The sequence below is a fragment of the Mastomys coucha genome, unplaced genomic scaffold, assembly GCF_008632895.1.
Source record: "Mastomys coucha isolate ucsf_1 unplaced genomic scaffold, UCSF_Mcou_1 pScaffold23, whole genome shotgun sequence".
Classification (NCBI taxonomy): Eukaryota; Metazoa; Chordata; class Mammalia; order Rodentia; family Muridae; genus Mastomys; species Mastomys coucha.
In genome coordinates, this window is record NW_022196906.1 from 5,472,683 (window position 1) to 5,490,122 (window position 17,440).

Sequence of the window (17,440 nt, forward strand, 5' to 3'; positions counted from 1 at the left end):
ACATACACCATTGGGCACAGAATCCAAACTTGGAAAGAACCAGGCTGAGTTCCTGAAAAGTTCTGGGTAAAAGGCAGAAACAAGTACTCTCTGGAAATAGAGTAGGTTTTTAGATAGATAACAGGAGCCAAAGCCATATTCATTTCACAGGAGTAACTCTTTTAAAGCTAGCAGAGAGATCAAAATAAAACAGAGTTAGAGAAAGAAAAGACTGAGATGGAATAGTAGATTGAAAGCCATAGAACAGAGGTTAGGGGATGTTCTAAATCAGAGTAAAGAATCTTCAAAAGAATCCAATCTGGAACTTTCCACAACAGCAGAAAAGGTGATTCCAGGTGAGAAAAATCTACAGAGGCTTGGGGAATTCGAATGGCAGCCCATAGAGATGCGTTATTCAGAGTTAAAAATTCTCAATGTCATACACCAGACTACATGTTTCATTTTATAGAATTTGAATAATTAAAATATGTACATGTGTTGACGTATCATACTATTGATGCATTTTCAGAATTCCAAGGGTCTTCTGCCTTAAGTTCTGAAAAGAATGCTTCTGAGATGGCACATATATTAGAGATGATTGTTTTCTTAGAAATGGCTTTACAGATTGAAGATGATAATGCTTCAACATATGTATCCATTAGAATACAACAATTGTTTAGAGACTGTAATATCAAACAAACAAATCTTACAATTCTATAGGTGTAGCATTCTAGAACAATCATACAAGACTCTAAAGGAAATGCTCATAGAACAAAAGGGATATATGGACTCTCCCAAAGGTAGTTTAAATAATATTTTATTGATTTTAAAATTTTTAAATGTCAATAATACATGTGTCATAACTGCTGAAAAGCACTGGGTTTTAGAAAGTACTGCTGAATTAGATCCATATAATGTGATAACCTCAGTATGGAAGGCAGGAGATGTTTTACATTGGAGAAGCAAATATGTTTTATTTCAACAGGAGAAGAAAAATATGTAATCTTGCAAAATTAATAAAAATCATATTTGACAGGTGGAGACTCCTGAAGATCCTGACTATAGACATGAGAGAAACCAGGAGGATTTTGTAACCAAGAAGGTTTAATGGCTATGCTTAGTTAAAGTCTTGGCTGGAGATACCCTTTCAAATGATATAGAGAGAAACTTACATTATAAATTGCTTATACAATCCTCACTAACTTATAAAGAAGGATAGATGCTTTAATTGTTCAATCAGACAACAGAAAATTATCCTTAATTGAATTGTGCACCTTAGACATGCCATACATTTTTCATTTCAGAACTGTCTTTATCTTTGAGAGTTATATGCTTACAACAGCAATGATGTCAATGCAGCCCTGTCAAATTCCATCCTCAAGCATGCTGAGATGCTGTGACATATTTAGTCCAGCATTCTGCTTTATCCTACCACAGACTGACTCAATGTTGTTTCCTCAAAAATCTGTATTTGGAACAATTTCAAAACAGCTCTCTACATTGTCCAGCAGTCAAGCTCTGAACTTTCTTAGCGAGTCCTGAACTTTGCCTCAACATCAAATGCTTCAGTTAGCTTTCTTAAGACTTACCAGTATCCCGAAGGGGTGAGCTCAAAAGAGAAACAATACCTCAAATCAGCAGGAAGCAGTTTTAAGATTGTGTTGTTCCATCTCTAAGAAGTAAATTGGATGGTTTTGGTTGTTCAATGAATGATAGATATTTGTCATCCTTTAAGATGGGTGGTTACAAGTTGTTATTGTCTTGGACAGAGGGGAAACAAAATGAGAGAGGTTAGATTCAGAATTTTTTTCATTTTCTCTTTTTCTCTATCCTTTTTTCTTCTATCTAGCATTAGGGGAGAAAAGGGGGAGAAGGTATAAAAAGTAAAAGAAGATATAGGAATAATATAGGAAAATAGGAATGAAAGGAAGATTATTAAATCTACTTTTAAACTATAAAGTGACTACTAGCCAAAAATCATACATTCATACAGATATTTGTATATTGATATAAAATTAAGGTTATATTTTGTTACAACATACTGTGTATCAAAATCTTTTAAGGTAGTGTGCCTATGTGATTCTTAAAAATATGTTAAGTTCTACTCCTTTTGATTGCTGTTATCACAAACTGTTTAGAATAATTAAGAAATACAAATTGATAGTCAATTAAACTTATAGTCACTTTAGATACTAGTGTAGTTACTACAAAAGTATGTTTTCAATGTTGAACATAGATAATAGCTAGAAAAATCATTGATTGCCTATTCAGATATACTATAAATAGATAGATGATCTTCAAAAACCTCAGAGATCCATATAAAATGGCATTTTAGGATATTTTATTTAAAAAGGCATTTATGACAATTAGACAGCAATCCCATTCTACTTCAAAGAAGATAATGAGCCTCCATATAGAGTTTGCTTCAAATGTGGCAAGCTAGTCACTGAGGAAGAAACTGTCCATGCCTCAACTGTTGACATTATGTTATTCAAACTGTACAAATGAAATGTACAAACATAGTCTACTGCTGAACTTTAGCAAGACATGGTAATCAGTCCTTTATATTTCCTGCTTCTCAGAAAAGTCTGACATATATTCTGGGCTAGAAGGCCAAAGATGATGCTCCAACAGCTCAGAGAAATTTTGGAAGCCTTTCTCAGCTGAACAGATTTCTTTGTCATTTTTATGGTTTTGTAAGCCCCTTGCCTATACCTCCTGGATACTCAGGTAAAATTTATTAGTTCTCAATCTCTAATGGGCTTGAAGACCAGATAGTTAGTGGAAGCTCACAATTAGGCTTCAGTTATTTCAGATTGAGGAAAACCTTATAAGGTTTAAGAAGATGTTTTTAGTTTAATAATGCAAGTTGTAATAGAAATTGATTTAGGTACAGAACTCTGAACTCATGAAAATAGGACAGATAGTAAAATAATTTCTTCAAGATTTCCAAATACATATGGACTGGATATTATGAATGTAATCTTACCTGATAATTTTTATTGTTATTAGTGTTTATAATTTCTTTTTTCCTTTCTTTTTTATTGGATATTTTCTTTATTTACATTTCAAATGTTATCCCCTTCTCTGGTACCCCCCCTCCAGTGGAACCTCCCTATCCTATCCCCATGCTGCTTCTATGAGGGTGCTACTACACGTACCCAACCACTGCTACCTTCGCACCTAGCATTACACTATACTGGAGCATTGAGCCTTTATGCTAAGGGCCTCTTCTCCCACTGATTCCCAACAAGGCCATCCTCTGCTACATATGCAGCTAGAGCCATGAGTTATTCCATGTGTACTCTTTGGATAGTGGCTTAGTCCCTGGGAGCTCTGAGGCATCTGGTTGATTGATATTGTTGTTCTTCCTGTGAGGATGCAAACCCCTTCAGCTGCTTATGAAAGTTTATTATTGAAAGAGAAAGATAATTTTATTAGACTAAAAAGGGGAAATGTAGAGACAATCTCTTGTGTACTGTATGGAAGTACAACTTATCAATAAAAAAGCCAATTAACCAATGAGCTGAGGCATGAAGTAGGTTGTAGGAGTTCTGATAAGGAGAGAGGAACTCTTGGATAGAGTCACATATGGGAGGATTAACCCTGAACTCTGAGGAAGACTATCACATGGAATTGAAGTACAAGTTAAAAACTAGCAATCTTTTATGACTTAGACTAGTTTGTGGGATAACTGAATAAGAACACATAAATACACATAGTTAATAAATAACTGAATTAAAATTCATCTGGTAATTTTTATGTGTTTTGTTAATGGGGTTCTTTAGTTGTTTATCTGATTCAAGAAAAAGCAAGAAGAGCCTTAGAGTGTAGACCAAGTTATCTCACTGACATTTTATCTACACATGCCTAGCATTAAACTTATCTTCATTTTTCAGATGAGAAACCAAGGGTAAGGTTAACTGAGTGAATTCAGATAATTCGTTTTCATCCTTGGAGTAGTTTCAAGATTATATTTACGCTGTGACTTGACTCTCGGTGCCACTTACTCTGTTGCTGAAGAAGTCTCAGTCTAAGAAAACTTGACTTTCATTATTTTCACAAAAAAAGGCATGGAATAGATATATTTTTAGAAATAATACACCATTCCATGCACTCATCTATGAAATTAGAAGAGCAACTCCTACAAAATGAATGGTAATCTTTTAATATGGCACAATTAAGTTCTTTTCCTTGTTAAAACCTATGACCCTATCAAATATATAGATAACCATATTCCAGTTTCTAGAATCTTATCTAAGCTAAGTTTCAGAAATATATTTATTTTATACTATCAAATTATATAATATGCATAAAATGTTCAATAAACAGCTAGCAAATAGAAGGTTGTCAAAGAAAATAAGACAATGTTATTACTGCTTCCAGGAAACTCAGGAAGAGCTATGTGTGCCTTGGATGAATTGAAGAACAGTTTTGAATAAGCATTTGGTAGCAGAGGTGAGCGAAAGATTAAGCTGTTTCCAATTTCCCAGGACAGGTTCTTTAGGTGCTACAAAATTTTTCTTTGTATTGATTTCAAAGGTAAAGAAATAAATACAAAGAATTTGCTCCAGCACATAAGGAGTGATGGCTCAGCTGTGGCTGCTATGACTTGCAGAACATTCAATGAGTTACTTTTATAGAGAGAATAACTAATTCAAAGATAAATGCTTAATTGCAAGATTTCCAGTTTATATATTTTGCTGTGGTGGAGTAATAGCTAATTTCATGGTCCGCTTATATAATGCTCATAAAATCTCTGCTTAAATCCACAGTACTCAGATATATTCAATTACTGCTTCCCTTAGTTCTTGATTTACCCAGAAAATGCTACAACAAATAAAGAAGAAAACTTTCAACGAGAATGTATGTTTAGAATAGCAAAGTTATATAACAGCAAAATAACAAGATAAAAAGCCTGTCAGAACCCATAGGTCACAAGACATGAAAATAACTTTTACTACTTTATAGGATCAGGAAGTAAGGAAGCATGAAAGAACAAAAAGTGTTAATAATGGTTGATATGTCCATGGGACATAGGATTCAGGTTAATGAAACCACAGTGACCAAAACAGGAACAGGTTGAATGATATAACAAATAATGTTGGATTAAACTTAATTAAAAGTATAAAATAAATATTCACATTTTGATATGAATAAGTCAATGAATTAATAGTTAGCAATGCACTACTCATGCAGAGATTATTTAAATGATTTGTCTTCCTGATTTTAAGTTATTCTTTTTTTCCTGACTGATGGAACTTTATATTTGTAGACCTTAGTCTTCACATCAGAGAAATCTGACAATCTCAAATTTGCATTCTATGCAATTTCAACTCAGTAAAATCATGCTTAGACTCCATGGTATTAATATGATGTAATTAAATTCTGTGATTCTTGTGGTCAACTTCTTTGTTCTTCTTTGTACTTAGTTGGTCAGTCATAAAAATGGCACCAGACAAAGTACAAAGGAAATGTATCCTAAGAAATAAGTAACTAGCAAGATAAGTAGAACCAAGGAAAGTCTGAGAAACTGTCCAGTCAAGAAGAACATATGGAGCACAGTGAGCAGAGAGATTGCAGTCCACTGAAGGAATCTTAGAACACCAACGAGAAGAAAGGGTTATGAGAGAGGTTCGGGGGTCTGAAGAGAGTGTGGGCTATAGTTACTGAGAAAGCAATACTGGTTCGCTATCACTAGTGCTCATGTGTAATCCAAATCTGAGATGTCAATGAGAGTAACCATGGTATAGGTGCAGGACATTAAGGCATCTCTTTTCCAATTCATTTTTTTAATATTCAATGTTCAATTTACTTTCTTTAATTTTATTTTACAAATGATAATATTATTGATATATCCTCATTGTATAAAATGATGAGCTTGGTTAGGATCATTTTATACATGTGAATCATGTTACTATAATCAAATCTTTATTGCCATTAACTACTTCTCATTATTCCTGCTTTTATCATCATGGTATAAGTGACCATAACCCTTGCCTTAGTTACCTCAACTGCTTCATGAAATGACCTTCCTGATTTCACCATATCCTTCATGATGTATTTTTGTTTTATAAGGCCCACATAATGGTACTTTAACAACATAAGGAAGATCATATCATCATCTGTTGAAATATCATCAAATAATTTTTTGTCTCATCTACAGTAATTGAAAAGTCATTATCTCCTTTGATCTTATTCACTTATCTTTGCTCATGCTCTACATCAACCACTCTGGATGCTATCTGTTATTTAAACATGACAAGCATAGCCACCTCTTAGAATTCACTTCATCTATGTCTATAGTGATTTGTCTCTTTCATCCTTCCTCATCCAGCACCTCCCCATCTCATCAGAGCATTCTCTCCATTCTCATTTTTATTTTTTAAATTTTATTTAATCTTTTTTTACACTCCAGCTTTTATGCCCCTTCTGGTCTACCCGCTGACTGTTGCACATCCCATACCTCCTCCTCCCTCCCAAGCCTCATCTCCATGAAGATGTATCTACCCTCCCCCACTCCCACCCCATCAGACCTCCCCACTCCCTGGGGCCTCCAGATTCTTGAGGGTTAGGTGCATCTTCTCTGACTGAGCCTAGGCTGAATACAGTCCTCTGCTGTATATGTGTTGGGGGCCTCATATCAGCTGGTGTATGCTGTCTGGTCGGTAGTCCAATGGCTGAGAGATCTCAGTAGTCTTGTAAATATAAATGGTACTAAGTAAACAGTTTACATTAAATAATGAATATTGGCTGACAATGGGATTTTTTTCCACAGAAATACATACATTTAAGATGTTATCATCATGGAAGCATTACCTTCATTGAAATTCTGTTGAACTGAATACAACATCTTTATTATTCTGAGGTTGTCTTTAATATGAAATATCTACTATTGCATTTTGTAAGCCAACATAGAGTGAAATTATTCCATATGATATATAACATACAGCATAGCCATAATGATGCTTAGCTACTATATTTCTGAAATGTAAAATACCATGAGCTGACATGGCTACACACATAAAATGATACAGTATTCTTTAATTGATATTGAAGTAGAGGTCTGCCATTAATTAATTAGCTTATAATATTTAAATAGAATGAGTGGTAGCCTTGTGTGAAATTTGTTCTAGTGACTATTCCTGATTGTCAACTTGACTGTATTAGGAGTGAACTACAATCCAGAATTAGAATGTTCACCTGTGATCCTGATGTTGAGGCTGGGAGATACAAGTTTCTGACCTGGATCTTGGCATGGGGATTTTGAGGAATAGTGGTTATGAATCTCAGGAGATAAATCAAGTCACAGATCCAGGTGTGGTGGTGGTGCACACCTTTAATCTGGGCCACACCTTCTGCTGGAGACCTACATAAGGACATTGGAAGAAAGAAGATTCACTCTTCTTCGCCTGCTTGCCTTGTGGGACTGAGAAACTGCTAGATCCTTGGACTTGCATTCACAGCTGCTGCTGTCCATTGTTGGGGAGTTGGACTACAGACTGTAAGTCATCAATAAATTCCCTTACTATACAGAGACTACCCATAAGTTCTGTGACTCTAGAGAACCCTGACTAATACATTTGTTATTTGGAATACAGGTGTTTCTTTTCCTGTTTTGAAGTGCCACAGGGAAGAGTGTTATAAGTGAAAACTTTATTCATTTTGAAACATGCATTGCTGTTCTTACTCCTATTTTGAAATTCGTTTGGTTTATATGTGACAGTTTGTACTGTCAATCATCGTCTGGATTAGGTAATGATTTTTGCTTACAATAGTACTGAATCTACAGTTTTACTTTCAAAGTGTAGTCAGCTCTAAATTTTATAAATATTAAAACTTTATAGGAGTGATTTATGCCATCACAGGAAAAATGTGATGACTCTTTCAATTATAAGACACCTATTATATCCCTTTGAAAGACATCAGTTTATTTTCATTGAGGTGGAAACAACTCCAATGAAACTATTTTCTTTGAACAAAAGCCATTTAAACCTTTGCTTTCTGTGGGGAGAACGAGCCAAAGATGAACTTTTAAGAAAATCTGTCTTGATACTTAAGCATGCAAGCAGAATACATAATTATTTAACATGCATGTGCCAGAAGATAGAACATTGCAGACTAATTAATGGAAAAATTAGAAAATGTTAATATCTTCAGAGCATATCTACATGTATGTATTTATATAAAATATAATTTTTAATTCTGTTCCTCATTCTCGAATATTGTAAAGATTCAGTTTCTTTCTTCTGTTTATATTTTGTACATTATTATGTCTGCAGTTAACTGACACTAAATACCCAACATTCATGTTCTCTTTTGAGAACTACCTCTGCCTGACGGTGTTTAAGCTGCCATTAAGGACAATGTCATATTGTACAAAGGGCCACCATTCTTGGATTATTGTGGCATGAGAGTCTTAATGTGTACACTTAAGTTTAAATCATTGTGTCCTAGGCTAGGGAGGTGGTTCAGCAGTTAATAGCACTGATTGAGATCAGTTTCCAGCAACCACATGGTGGTCAAAACCATCTGTCATGGGATCTGATTCCCAATTCTATTGAGCCTGAAGACAGCTACAGATAGATGGACAGACAGACAGAAAGACAGACAGATAGATATATGAAATCATTGAGTCCTTCACTGGGATAGACTACCTTGGTTTCAAAATATAGCTGAATTTAGTCTACCTGTGGTCTATATAAGAAAAGTACAGTGAACCAGCAAACTAGACCACTCTGTGGGTAGAAAAACAGTTTACTGAGGACAAAGTGCAGGGCTCTTTTACAGGAATAGATAGCAGCAGTTAGGTGGGAAAGAATGTGGATTTTGTGTGATAGCAGAGTAGGGATCTTTGAGCTAATGCAGACTATTCTGTTCTCAGAACTTGATGTCTATTGGCATAGGAAGTAGATAATGGAAGTAGTTGTTTTCCTGATAAACAGAAACCAGCATCAGGAGATTCCCAAGAATGGCTGAGTTTAAGTTTCTGTTTAGCGAGTAACAACCATTCTTTGACCAGGTCAGAGTTCTCCTTGAATTAGACCAAAGTAGTCATCACAGGGCACTGTTAGCAGCACTGCCAAACTTGAGGCCTGATATAGATCTAATAGTGTATAAAACACAGGCATGCATTTTTCTGTTCTACAGGAAGGTAATATATATACAGCGACTCCAGAATCTAAAACACATTGTCTGGAAGCAGAAAACACACCTACATATTCAATACATGAAATATTTTGTCCTGCTTGCTTCTGTGGATCACTGACACTCATCTTCTTACAAGACACATTGATTTCTGTCCTGGTTCTCTGAACTTCTCTTCATCTGATCACTTATTTCTCAGTTGTCTACATCTTTCTGCTAATTGCTTAAGGTAATATGAGGCCTCCCCTACAGAAAGTGTCTTTGCCTTCTAGAAATGCACCTAGAAAGTGAAAAGGAAATAAAATCACAGCAGATATCTCAAATCTCTCTGATGTTAATTTGGAACAGAGAAATCAATTTTTTGAAGTGAAAAGAATCACTTTAGGGTGTAATTTATTATCCAGAACTCCATGAAGTACTAAACTTGTTAGCATTAGGTACATCTGTGTATAGCCAGAAGCTCTCTATAGTCAGTTCCTGGACCCAATGAGACATGTCATCTCTAGGTGAAAACACTGCTTCTGCTACCATTGCCATGGAACCTGCAGCACATTCCTTGGTGCATGCATCACATGTTTCACAGCCTGGATAAAAGATGTGTATCCTGACCCATACCCTGCTTCTTCTCTTCTCCTTCCCTCTCACCCCCTCAGAGGCTGCCTCTACCAACAAAACCTCTCACATGAGACCTGTTGCTGGTATGATCTTTCTGGGTGTGTGCTGCGTATTCTAACAAGACTGGAAATAGAGCATTAACTGAAATCTACTTTGTGTGGACTTCCTCCATGCTCCCTTTCCCCTTTTTGCCTCTTGATGTCTCATGTAAATCTCTTTTTTCAAAATTATGTGCACCTAAGCCCTGATCAAGAGTCTACTTTTCTGGAAGATCAGGGCATCCTATGCAGCCTGTTTTTCTCTCAGGCTTTTCAGAGTTGTCCCATGGCCTTTGTATAGAGATGCCTTTTACTTAAATGGAAAAGACATATTTTTCTGCCTTCTGCTTGCAAAGAAAATTTAGACAGAATATCCTTTCACCAAAGTATTATAAATGGGGTGTGAAAGTTTCAACTTGACAATTGTAAGGGGTGATATTATGAAATATTATCAGTCTGCTCCAGTAGAGCTGGAGTTTATGATCAATGCTGATATTTATATCTGAGTTATTTCAAGCAGTCACTTTTTAACTTAATATTTACTTACTTAAAACTATTCTTCAATTTTGCACCTGAATATAGATTATACCTTTTGAATAACAACTTCAAAAGTCACAAAATTTTATAATCTCTTAGAAGTCTCTCTATTTCCAACATCTTACGGGCAGAAATTTAAATGTTCTCTCTCTCTTTCCCTCTCCCTCTTCCCCTCCTTAAGAAAGCTAATTCTATATCACAACGAATCTTCCTGAAATGCATTTCTATGGCATAAATCAAAGATCTCACTCTTTCCCTTTTTCCTAAGTAGAATTTGCTAATGTTAGAAAGACTCCTTAGATTATAATCTCTGTATGTCAGTCACTATAACATGAAAGACTTCATCTTGTTTTCCTTTTTGGCCTTTCTGTAAGTTGAATGGATGCAGCATGCAACATCAGGACATTTTTTTCTCTGCATACACTGGAAGCTAATCCTTGACTTCTGTGAGATGGGTAGTAGGGGGTCTATATTAGAAGCAGTATAAAGTGGTTTATGTGAGTTTGCTTGAGTTTAAGTGAATCAAATAACAAAGGCTTGCCTCCACTGTAGTGAGAGTTTTTTCTAAACCCAGGTGTGTTACATGAATATGGTTTTGCTTTAAACTCAGGTGTGGGATATGAGGCAGCTTCATATTCTCCACAGCCATTAACTTTGATTGTCTTGTGCTCTAAGGGGTTATGATTTTTGTCAGATGAAGATAGTTTAATTCTTGGGGCTTTGGAGAAATATAAATGGAAGAACCTAGAGAAGCTATTTAGGAAGATCTATGGCATATAAGGGAGTTTTCTGGAGATGGCCTACCATTTTGCATGATTGAAATGGGTGCACTCTGGAGAGGCTTAGCCCTAAAGCCTTCATCTCAAGATTATTTCTAGATGCTTACACATTTCCTGTCACTATTGTGCAGCCTATGATTCCTGGATGTTAGCCCACCCTATTGGAAAAATTTCTTGCAGATGAATATGAAAATGAACTTTAATGAATACATGCTAGATGAATTAATTATATCATTGTTGATTTCATTCAAGTAATTTCAAGAAGAAAGTTTATAAGATATTTAAGAACAACACTAAGATGGTCTTAATTGTTTTGTCAGAAAGATGTAATAATGAATCAAGAATAGAATATGCCCCCTCTTCATAAAATTATAAGTGAATGATGCATAATAAGGAGCACAATGAACTTCTATAAACTGTACTAAGAAGAGAAGCAGTCTAGAGACAGAGAAAAACATTCTTAAACTCCGGTTTAAGAATCAAGGTCTATGTGAATCTGTTGCTTTGAAATTATAATAAACTTATAGAGTGAAACATTGCTTTGAATTTATTTTTGCCATACTTCCATAACTCCCCTTTTGTGTAATATTTTCTCTGTGAGGTAATCTTATACAGAAATTTTATCTAAGAAAGTATAAATTACCAGAGAAAAGAAGTAATGTATGGCTTTTTGGGCTCTTCCCCATCCACCAAATGTATATATGAATATGTCTGTCTATATGTATGGACATACATACATGTGTAGGTACATGTGTAAGTATGTAAGTATGAACACTTGTGGAATTGATGAGACAGATAGCCCAGACAAAGGGTGTTTGTATGTATGTCCCTGTGAGTGTGGGTCTCTGAGTGTGTGCTTGACTTCTGCTCTTTCTTCCTTTTCTTTTCTCTCTGGCTCATGAAACATTAATGAATGCTGAGCCTCTTGTCTGACTAGGCAGGAGCCTTTGAGCCAGAGAGAAAAGAACTGAAATGACTATCCTTTTTTCTTAATTCCCTGCTGGTGTCAGCAGGAGTTAACTTGCCAGAAGCTACCAGCTTTGGGCCACAAAGGTGTTGATAGAAGTTGCCAAAAGTAAAGAAGAAAGCTCCATCCCCCTCCTTTCACTGGCTGCCTCAGTTTACCCTGTGATATTAGGCTGGACCCTGAAAGATAGAGATTCATTGGCTACTGCCCATCCTGCTGCTATCTCTGCTATTGCTGGTGACTGTTCTTTGGCTTGTCAAGTGGTTGTGATCAAAGGGAGGAAAAGAAGACACTGGTTATTCTGACATAGAAGATTGGGCAGGAATCAGCAGGAAGTATGCTGTCTTTTCAATTTAACCTTTCTTTCTAATCTAGTGTTGGAGGCTTGGAATGGATTAGGGTTGAATATTTGTGGGAAGGGTGATAGGTATAAGAATACAATAAAGTGTAAAAAACTAACAAACAGATGACAACAAGCCTTCAGTAAGTGTTGCCAAATATAAGGCTAGGAAGAAGGGGAAACTTGTTTTCTAATGACATAGAGGAGCAGCATGGGAAAAAGAAATGAATATTCTGTTTCAGGAGTATATTAGTACTGCTGTTAATTGATTTTGCCCTCTTTTCACCAAGGGGAGATTTTCAATTTCCTCCTCCTCCTCCTCCTCCTTTTCCTCCTCCTCTTCCTCCTCCTCTTTCTCCTCCTCCTCTTCTTTCTCCTCCTGATCCTTTTCCTCTTCTTTCTACCTTTCTTCCTCCCCTTCTTTCTCTTCTTCTTTCTCCTCTTCCTCCACCTCTTCCTGCTACTCTTCTTTCTCCTCCTCCTACTCTTCTACTTTCTCATCCTCTTAATTTTTCTTTATCCTCCTTCTCTTCTTCTTCTTCCTCTTTCTCCTCTTCTTCTTCCACCTTCTCCTCTTCTTTCTCCTCCTTTTTCTTTCTCTACTTCATTTTCTTTCTCCTCCTTCTCTTCTTTTTCTTCCTCCTCTTCCTCTGCTTCTTCTCCTCCTCTTCCTCTTTTCCACCCCTTCCTCTTCTTATTTCTCCTCTTCCTCCTTCCCTTCCTCATCTTCTTTTTTCTTTTCCTCTTCCTCTCCCTCCTCCTCTTCCTCCTCCTTCTCTCCTTTCTCCTCTTCTTTCTCCTCCTCCTCCTCTTCTTCTTCTTCCTCCTCCTCTTCTTCTTCCTTCTCATCCTCTTCTTTCTCCTCCTCTTCCTACTCCTCTTCTTTTTCCTTGTCTTTTTTCTCCCCCACCTCCTATCTTCTTTTTCTTTCTCCTCCTCTTCTTAATCTTCATTCTCTTCTCCTTTTCTGGCTCTTCCTCCTGCCCTCTTCCCCTATTCTCCTCCCCCTCCTTCTTTTGGGTGTATTCTATTTCAAAGAAGGTTGAGAGAATGGCTGAACAATTGGAAAACTTGCAAGTGGATATGGAGGGATCTGAGAAACAAAAAGTGGATGAAATAGGCATGCCATAAGGGTCATCCTACTTTCTTGTTATTGAACGAGTTTCAGAGTTGACTGTGCAACCATTAAGGTTGTAGGTAGAGATGGAAGTGTTTAGGAAGTTAGTAGTGCCAGAGAGCAGAGAGTAGAGAGCAAAAGGGTTTAGACCAGGTGACTGATGGTGGGAATTTCTCTCAGGTTGAAAGAGCAAAACAGGCTGAGCTAGAAAGCCTGCCTAGCTCCATGCACTTTAGATTTCAATTCCCTGCAACCCCTGCATGGGTCGGGCAGCCTGGAGTAGGAGGCCATGCAGAACAACAGGGTAAAAGAGAGACAGAGTTAAAGAGAAACAGTCCATTTCAAGAAAAATGGTTACTCTTCAGCCAACTGTCTTACCAGATGAGAATTGGCCTTTGATTACAAGATTATCACCATTAACGTTCCCAGGAGAAACACAAGGTCTCATATAAAAATGCTAGTGCTTTAATCATGATGATTAATTAATCTTATTTAATGCAGAGAATTTGTCCATTTACAAAGTAATTAGAAACTAAAAGCCTCAGACTCAAAATGGCTTGTGAATTAACTCTGAGGAATATGGTACTCTCTGCCATAGAAATAAACAAACTTTCTGATTGGAACTGGTTGTAGGTAAGAATTAGGCTGTTGCAAAGGATGTAATTGGGCTAATAAGTACAAGGGAAAGGTGGGGAGAATTCAAGATAATCTCTTGCTGGCAGAAAATGTCTTCGGGGCTCTAGTGCAAGGTTCCTCAGCAAAAAGTACCAGTGGTTTCAGCCAAGAGCAGCCAAGAGCAACGAGCTTACCAAAAGGGAAAAATATGGTGGAAATAGGATGAGAGAATAAAAGAGAGATTATTGTATTTACTTTTAGACTAAAAAAGCAACAAGTCTAAAATATTTTATATTGTTATGGATTATTGTATATTGATAGAAATTTGAGGTTATTTTATTCAACTCTTGCTTAATGTATTGTAATATGTAACTTATTTGAAAATATAATGTAAAGTTCTATTCTTATGAAACCTACTATTGCAAGTTGCTTAGGATAAATAGAAATTCAAGTTAGTAGTTAGTTACCTATAGATAATCCTACTTACACTCTTCTTAGGTATTAATTTAGTTGATTACAGAAATAAGTTTTATTTAGCCTTCTGTATATGTTTTAAAGTTAAGCAGATAATACATAGCTAAAAACAAGCAGCATTTGTCTGTTTAGATACACTGTAGACATATGGTCCTCAAATACTTCAGAGATCTACAGAATATGGCACCCCAATCTACTTCAAAGGATATTATGGATATAGAAGAACATCCACATAGAGTTTGCTTCAGATAAGGAGGATACTGAAAAATTGACTCCCTAGTTTTGCAGAAATAGAGTCTTTCAAAATTCCTGCTTCACAGAAAAGTCTGTCAGATATTTTTGATTTATAGGCTAAAGATTAGATGCCCTAATGATACAGAGGAAGCTTGGGTGAAGGTCCAGGAAGTCGACAGTTTGTCATTTATATGGTTTGGAAGCTGCTTTGTCTGTACTGTTGAGGTATGCTATGTAAAACCATGCCACTGTCCTTCTTCACCTACCTAAGGCATTCTATGTTTGGCTTTAAGAAAAATCTGATGGAAAAGTAGCTGGGCAGGAAGGAGGTCCTTCCTGAGAGAGGTAAAGGAACTCTGTGAAGAGGAAGGAGGTGGTGCTTTTCACTAGCAGACTTGAGAGGAGATAGAAATGATCATAGACCTAGATGGTTTAGCTAGCCAGGTGGCTGGATGGGACTCAGTGGGAGGCTTAACTTAGGTAAGCTAGTGGAGTCTCTGCCCAGCTAAGGCCTGAGGTTTTGAAATGTTAAAATGTAACTGTATTGTTATTTGGGGGAAAAGCTGATTAAGAAATAATTGCTACTATATTAGTTTCCAACATTAATTAATATATGCAGAACATAATAATAATTTAACTTACATTGCACCTCCTGTTTACTCAGATAATATTTATCCTTCTGAGGATCTGATGTAGTCTTACCATTTTTCTTATCAGATTAAAAAAGAATACTCACAAAAGAGATGCAAGTTTATAAAGGCAGAAAAGCTTGAGTTGTTTTGGAATCTAAGAAAATGTTTAGGGTCTAATATGATTATTTACTTTGATAAATGCAAGTTAAGAACATGGGTTAAGTACAAAACATTGAACTCACAAAGTTTAGATAGATAGCAGAGTATTTTCTCCAAGATTACCAAATACATATGGACTTGTAGCAGGAATTTCCCTGTCCAATTTATTTAATTATTATTGTCACAGGAGGCCAGTGATTGGCAGGGAAAAAGAACATCGGAGCTAAGAGTTGCAGGGACAGAGGGAGACAAGATGGAAGAGGAGAAGAAGGAGCAAGATGGAGGATGGCAGGAAGAAGATCCTGATCCAGTGTGGTTTTAAATAGCCACAGGTAACTATTATATCATAAAGGGATAGAATAATTGGGGTAACTTGTCTAATCTAAGTGAGCAACTTGTATCATTATCAATTTGCACAGAAATTATTGTGTGGGCATCTTGTGAATTGAGAATTTCTCAATATATAAGTCTGACTGGTTAATTACAAACTTCAAGAGTTTTGTTTTACTGTGTTACTGGAATGTGTAACCCCTGATCACAGACAAGCAAGCCGGAGCAGGGAATACTTTGACCAGTGGCTACAGGGGCTATCAAGAGACAAACGCAGTGGGGCTGCACTAGGGTGGAGAGTTGCTGGCAGGAGTGTGGGAACTTGGCACTTCTTGTTTTGTTTTTGTTTTTTTGTTTTTGTTTTTGGTGTTTATTTGTTTGTTAGTTTAGTTTTGTTTTGTTTTGGTTTTGGTTTTTCAAGACAGGGTTTCTCTGTATAGCTCTGGCTGTCCTCGAACTCACTCAGAAGTCTACCTGCCTCTGCCTCTCAAGTGCTGAGATTAAAGGCATGCACCACCACTGCCCAGCTTGGTGGTTCTTTTTAAATATTTCATGCAACATAATTCTTACTTGATAGTTTTCATAATAGTTCTTTTTGTGTATAGTTTAGCGATGTTAGAAAAAACACAAATTTTGGACCAAAAGAGAAAATGCAGTGAGAATGTTGGTTTCTTTAAAAACCCAGTTGTATTATACGAATGTTTTTGTTTTAGTTCCAGGTGGCATAGTAGGCTGCTTCACAGGCAGTGACTATGGCTTGCCTTGTGCACTAGCAGGGGCATGATCCTTGACAGCTGCAAATAGTTTAATTCTGCAGACCTGGAGAGTTTAAGTACAAGAGAGCCCAAGAAGACATGGGGTGGCTGCTGCTCCTTCCTGCTGCTCTTCCTGTTGCTGCTGCTGCTTCCTGTTGTCACTGTTTGTCAAGTCCTAGTAAGCAAAGAATTGAGAAGAAGAAATAGGATTCATTGCCAATGAAGATTGGACTTGTCCCAAGGCTCTTGAAGCTCCTAATCAGAACGAAGTAGTCAAAAGAGATTTATACCCTCCTTTCCTCTAATCTTACTTCTTTTCTACCTACTATTGAGAGTTGGAAAGCATTAAGTATTGGAAGGGTGACAAGTATAGGAACGAAATAACATAGTCAAATATATCAACAAAGACCCCTGTTTCAGATTTCCAACCCCAATAAACCCGTGCAAAGAACACAGAATTCAATTATAATATTTGTAAGCTATATACCTTGATAGGGCAGATATATCACTATACTATTCTAACCCCAGCTATGAGATCCCTTGATACTTGCAGCCTCTCCAGGCCATGTGGTTCTGCCCCATCGTTTTTCCACCTCCTCTTCCTCTGTCTCCTCCATCTCCTTGTCTCCTCCTCCTTCCTCTTTCCCACTCTAAAACTTCCAGCCCTACCTTTCCCTTTCACTGCCCAATCACAGGCTTTAGCCTTTTTTTTTTAACATTTT

At 36.6% G+C, this 17,440-nt stretch overlaps 1 long non-coding RNA gene across 1 annotated transcript; it reads left to right on the forward strand.

The window, feature by feature from the left end:
- Positions 1-610: 610 nt before the first annotated feature.
- Positions 611-17,176, forward strand: LOC116072859. The gene is made up of 6 exons (XR_004111575.1): positions 611-779; positions 2,562-2,709; positions 4,366-4,437; positions 6,758-6,847; positions 15,821-15,965; positions 16,677-17,176. It is a non-coding gene; the product is annotated as an uncharacterized LOC116072859 (long non-coding RNA).
- Positions 17,177-17,440: the final 264 nt, after the last annotated feature.